The sequence below is a fragment of the Nicotiana attenuata genome, unplaced genomic scaffold (genome assembly GCF_001879085.1).
Source record: "Nicotiana attenuata strain UT unplaced genomic scaffold, NIATTr2, whole genome shotgun sequence".
Classification (NCBI taxonomy): domain Eukaryota; kingdom Viridiplantae; phylum Streptophyta; class Magnoliopsida; order Solanales; family Solanaceae; genus Nicotiana; species Nicotiana attenuata.
The window spans coordinates 44,444-50,792 of record NW_017675038.1 but is presented as its reverse complement, the minus strand read 5'-3'; positions in this window follow the sequence as shown (position 1 = coordinate 50,792).

The window sequence follows — 6,349 nt, the reverse complement described above, 5'->3', positions numbered from 1 at the left end:
TTGGTTCTGTTAGCTCCGTTGGGTGATTTCGGGTTTAGGAGCGTGTTCGGGTTGTGTTTTGGAGGTCCGTAGCTTATTTAAGCTTGAAATGCCGAAAGTTGAATTTTTTGAAGTTTCCGGTATTATAGTGAGATTTTGATATAGGGGTTGGAATGGAGTTCCGGAAGTTGGAGTAGGTCCATTGTGTCATTTGTGGCGGGTGTGCAAAATTTCAGGTCATTCGGACGAGATTTGATAGACTTTTTGATCGAAAGCGTAAATTGAGAGTTGTTGGAGTTCTTAGGCTTGAATCCATGGTTAATTCGATATTTCGATGTTGTTTTAGGTGTTTTAAGGATTAGTATAAGTTTGGATAGTGGTATATGACTTGTACGTGCTTTTGGTTAAGGTTGGGGGGGCCTCGGGATGATTTCGGATGGTTGACGAAGAGTTAGGCATTTGGAGTTGGCAGCTGAAGCTGTATTTTCTGTCATAACCGCACCTGCGGCTAGGGGACCGCGGGTGCGGGCTCGCAGAAGCGCCCAGTAGGTCGCAGATGCGGAATTAGGCCATGGGAGCTGGAATCGCAGAAGCGGCTGGTTGAGCGCACCTGCATTGTCGCAGGTGCTGATGTTCGATCGCAGGTGCGGTCCCAGACATTTAAGTGAAAACCGCAGGTGCAGTGGATTGGACCGCAGAAGCGGTGCCACATAAGTGTAAAATGGGCCGCATGCGGAATCCCTGGGTCAGAGAGTATATATTTCGCCCTTCGCGATTTTCAGACCTTCTTCACATTTTAAAACGATTTTTGAGCTTTTTGGGGGATTTTGAAGAGGGAATCAGAGGGAACTTGATTGAGGTAAGATTTTTGAACATAAAACTCGTTCCTATGGTGTTATTTCATTGATTAGGCTCGAAATTTATGGAAATTTGTGGGTGGATGTTGAAGAAACTAGGGCTTGGAATGGGGGACCTAGAACTTGGGATTTGAGGGGTCATTTATGGTTGGATTTTGGTAAATTTGATATGCATGAACTCGTGGGAAAATAAGGATTCCATTGATGTTAATTTCACCCGATTCCGAGATGCAGGCCCGAAGGGCGTTCTGGTTATTTTACTTAATTCCGCGTATTTGCTTAGAATTTATTTGTGGAATCAGTTACTTGAAGTCATATTTACATTATGCAATTGAATTGAGTAGATTTGGGCTATTTGGAGTCGAATACCCGTGGCAAGAACGTGGTTTCGGGTTGATTTTGAGCCGGTTCGAGGTAAGTGGGTTGTCTAACCTTGTGTTGGGGAAACTCCCCTTAGGATTTGGTTTGTTGATAATTGAAATGCCTTGCACGTGAGATGACGAGTGCGTACTTGTGCTAATTGTTAAAAATCCGTTTTCTATAAGTAACTATAAATGTGATTTCCTTTTCATGTTCATAGTGTGTGTAATTTAAGCATGTTATTAGCTTAGGGAATCATGTTTAGGTGACTTAATTGCCTTATTAGGATTATGTGCAACATGCTAGTCTAGAAATACCTGTTTTATTTTGGTATCGAAATTCGAATTGAATTGAGTATTCTTTTGTGTTGCTGCTGTGTGCTTACTTTGGGGCTATGGGATGGTATCCCGGGAGATCCCCCTGTATGTTTACTTTGGGACTACGGGATTGTATTCTGGGAGATCCCTCTGCACTTTTATATTGGAACTATGGGATTGCACCTGTTAGATTCCCCTAGTACTGACTATTTATATTTGGGACTACGGACGTGGTATTCCGGGAGATCCCCAGCGCGTTATGAGTTGGACTACGGGATGACACTCGGGAGATCCACTGGATATCTATATTTGGGGACTTCAGGATGGTATCCTGGGAGATCCCCGGTTGTTATATCCGCATTTAGCTGTATTCCTTTCCGTGATTATTTTGTCTCTGTTAAAGTTGTTTTTGTTCTTCTACCCTGTATTACTTTTTTTACTGTTGCACTTAAGTATACTGTCTTATTCTATACTGTTATACCTTGCATAACCTTTTACCTCAGTAGGGCCCTGACCGTCCTCGTTACTACCCGATCCAGGTTAGGCTTGGCACTTACTGAGTACCGCTGTGGTGTACTCATGCCTTTCCCGCGCATGTTTTTCATGTGCAGATTCAGGTACTTCGACTCAGCCCTACCATCCTTAAGGCGGAGTGATCCATCAGAGACTTCGAGGTATGTCTGCCGCGTCCGCAGACCGAGGAGTCCCTTTCCATTCTCACTCATAGTATTAGACCTTCTGTATTTACTTTTGTTTAGACACTCTGGAGTTAGAACACTGTAGTTATTCCTTAGCTTGTGATTTTATGAGATTACGTTGTTTGGGAAATGTAGTTTCATTTAAGAGTTTATATTTTATTATTTCTGCAGTTTTGGCTAGTTTTATTCTGTTGCTTTCTTTTCCGCAATTTGTTAGGCTTACCTAGTCGTAGAGACTAGGTGCCGTCACGATAGTTTACGGAGGGCGAACTTGGATCGTGACAAGTTAGTATCAGAGCTCTAGGTTAATAGGAGTCATGAATCAGAAGCCGGTTTAGTAGAGTCTTGCGGATCGGTACGGAGACGTCTGTACTTGTCTATGAGAGGCTATATAACTGTTAGGAAAATTCCACTTCATTTGATTTCCTTGTCGTGCGAGATTTTGATATCACAAATCTAAACTTCTGTCTTCTATTCTCTCACAGATGGTGAGGACACGTGCTACCCGAGATGATCAGGCACCCGCGCCCCCTACTGGAGCCGTTAGAGGCCGGGGCCGGGGTAGAGGCCGAGGACGCGCATGTGGTGCAGCCAAAGCACCCGCGCGAGCTGCCACCAGCAGTTCCAGCCGGAGTCCAGACACCTGATACGTCTGCTACTACTACTCTAGCACTCCAGGAGACTCTGGCGCAGTTTATGACTATGTACACTACTCTAGCTCAGGCAGGGCTGCTTCCCGTTGCTGCAGCTACATCCCAGGCTGGGGGAGGAGCACAGACTCCCTCCGCCCTCACTCCTGAGCAGTGAGTGCATGTCGATCAGGTCCCAAAGATTATTCTTGTACAGCCGGTAGCCCCAGCTCAGCCCGAGGAGAGGGCAGTAGCTTCAGAGGAGGAGTAGAAGAGGCTTGAGAGGTTCAAGAAGTGTCAGCCTCCTACATTCAGCGGACTAGCCTCAAAGGATGCTCTTGGATTTCTAGAGGTGTGCTACCGTATCCTCCGTACCATGGGTATATCAGGATCGAACGGGGTTTCCTTCACCACCTTTTAGCTTCGAGGAGCCGCATATCAGTGGTGGCATGCTTATGAGTTAGACAGTCCGGATGAGGCAGCTTCCCTAACTTGGGCTCAGTTTTCAGATATGTTCATGAGAGAGTATGTTCCCTAGAGTCTCAGGGACGCTTGGCGCGCAGAGTTTGAGCGTTTGCGCCAAGGTACTATGACTGTCTCGGAGTATGCTGTCTGTTTCACCGACTTGGCCAGACATGCACCAGCTTTGGTTTCTACTGTTCGCGAGAAGGTTCGCTAGTTTATTGAGGGGCTTATTCCCAGCATCAGGTCTAGAATGGCTCGTGAGTTGGAGATGGATATTTCTTATCAGCAGGTGGTGAGCATTGCTAGGAGGATTGAGGGTATGCATGCTAGGGATAAAGAGGAGAGGGAGGCCAAGAGGTCTCGAGAGTCGGGCCATTATTCTGGTGCTTGTGCCCCAGCTGCAGGTCATCATGGTAGGGGTTATATGAGTCTCCTTGTTCATTCAGCTCTTCCAGCAGCCAGTGGTATTCCAGCTCCTCCCAGACTTTAGGAGCCTTATTATGCGCCACCAGTATCTAGTGCGCCTCCTGCACGGGGTGCTTCCAGTGGTCAGTCCAGCAGACCTGGCCCGAGCCAGTCATAGCTGCCACGTCCTCCCAGAGCTTGTTTTGAGTGTGGTGACACACGCCATATGGTGAGGGATTGCCCCAGACTTAGGAGGGGTGCACCTCCATAGACTTCTCAGCCACAACATACCCCGCAGGGTTCTCAGGCTATGATCACAGCACCATTTGCTACCCCACCTGCTCAGCCTGCTAGAGGTGGAGGTCGGGGAGGTAGAGGTCGCCCTCGAGGGGGAGGCCAGGCCAGATACTATGCCCTCTCTGCCCGTACTGAGGCTGCCGCCTCCGATTCTGTCATCACAGGTACTATCCTGGTCTGTCAAAGAGATGCATCGGTTCTATTCGATCCAGGCTCCACTTATTCTTATGTGTCCTCTTATTTTGCCCCGTATTTGGGAGTATCTTGGGATTCTTTGAGTTCTCCTGTTTATGTTTCTACTCCTGTTAGAGATTCTCTTGTTGTGGACTGTGTTTATCGGTCGTGTTTGATTGATCTTAGTGGTTTTGAGACCAGAGCCAATTTGTTATTGCTCAGCATGGTAGACTTTGATGTTATTCTGGGCATGGACTGGTTGTCGCCCCATTATGCTATTCTTGATTGTCACGCGAAAATCGTGACGCTGGCTATGCCAGGTGCACCGCAAGTAGAGTGGAAGGGTACTTTAGATCATACTTCCAGTAGAGTTATTTCAGTCCTTAAGGCTCAACGTATGGTTGAGAAGGGGTGTGACTCGTATCTAGCTTATGTGAGAGATGTTAGTATTGATACCCCTACAGTTGATTCAGTCCCAATAGTACGGGATTTCTCTGATGTTTTCCAGCTGACCTTCCAAGCATGCCGCCCGATAGAGATATTGATTTTGGCATTGATCTATTGCCGGGCACTCAACCCATTTCTATTCCTCCGTACTGTATGGATCCTCCTGAGTTGAAGGAGTTGAAGGAGAAGTTACACGAATAACTTAATAAGGGTTTCATTCGGCTCAGTGTATCACCTTGGGGTGCTCCTATCTTGTTTGTGAAGAAGAAGGATGGTTCTATGCATATGTGTATTGATTATCGCCAGTTGAACAAGGTTACAATGAAGAACCGTTATCCTTTGCCTCGTATTGATGACCTGTTTGATCAGTTACAGGGTGCTTGTGTGTTTTCTAAGATTGACTTGCGTTCAGTCTATCATCAGTTGAAGATTCGGGAGCCAGATATCCCGAAGACTGCCTTCAGGATTCGGTATGGTCATTACGAGTTCCTTGTTATGCCACTTGGGCTGACTAATGCCTATCAGCCTTCATGCATTTGATGCACAGTGTATTCTGGCCATATCTTGACTCATTTGTTATTGTCCTTATTGATGACATTCTGGTATATTCCCGGAGTCGGGAAGATCATGAGCAGCACCTAAGGACAGTGCTCCAGACTTTGAGGGAGAAGAAATTATATGCTAAGTTCTCGAAATGTGAGTTCTTGTTGGATTCTGTGGCATTCTTGGGTCACGTGGTATCTAGTGAGGGGATAAAGGTGGATCCGAAGAAAGTGGAAGCAGTACAGAGTTGGCCCAAACCATCCTCAGCTATAGAGATCTGCAGTTTTCTTGGCTTGGCGGGTTATTATCGTCGATTTGTTTAGGGTTTTTCATCTATTGAGCACCTATGACCAGACTGACCTAGAAGGGTGCTCCGTTCCAGTGGACGGAAGAGTGTGAGGAGAGCTTTCAGAAGCTCAAGACAGCTTTGACTACAGCTCCAGTTTTGATATTGCCTACCGGTTCGGGCTCTTATACTGTCTATTGTGATGCCTCGAGGGTTGGCCTTGGAGCGGTATTGATGCAGTATGGTAGGGTGATTGCCTACGCATCCAGACAGTTGAGGTACATGAGAAGAATTATCATGTCCATGATCTCGAGTTAGCTGCTATTGTTCACGCCTTGAAGATCTGGCGTCACAATTTGTACGGTGTGCCTTGTCAGATTATACTGATCACCGGAGTTTGCAGCATATGTTCAAGCAGAAGGACCATAATTTGCGCCAGAGGAGATGGCTAGAGCTGCTCAAGGACTATGATATCACTATTTTGTATCACCCGGGCAAGGCCAATATGGTGGCCGATGCTTTGAGCCGCCGAGCAGAGAGTTTAGCTTATTTACCAGCAGCAGAGAGGCCCATGGCGAGGGATGTTCAGGCCTTAGCCAGCCAGTTTGTGAGATTGGATCTTTCGGAGCCTAGTAGGGTTCTAGCTTGCGTGGTCTCTCGGTCTTCCTTGTTTGATCGTATCCGGGAGCGTCAGTTTGATGATCCTCACTTGCTTGTGCTCAAGGACAAGGTTTTGCATGGCGATGACAGAGATGTGTCTATTGGTGATGACGGGGTACTGAGGATGCAGGGTCGAGTTTGTGTACCCAATGTTGATTGGCTTCGGGAGTTGATTCTAGAGGAGGCCCATAGTTCGTGGTATTCCATTCATCCGGGTGCCGCGAAGATGTAT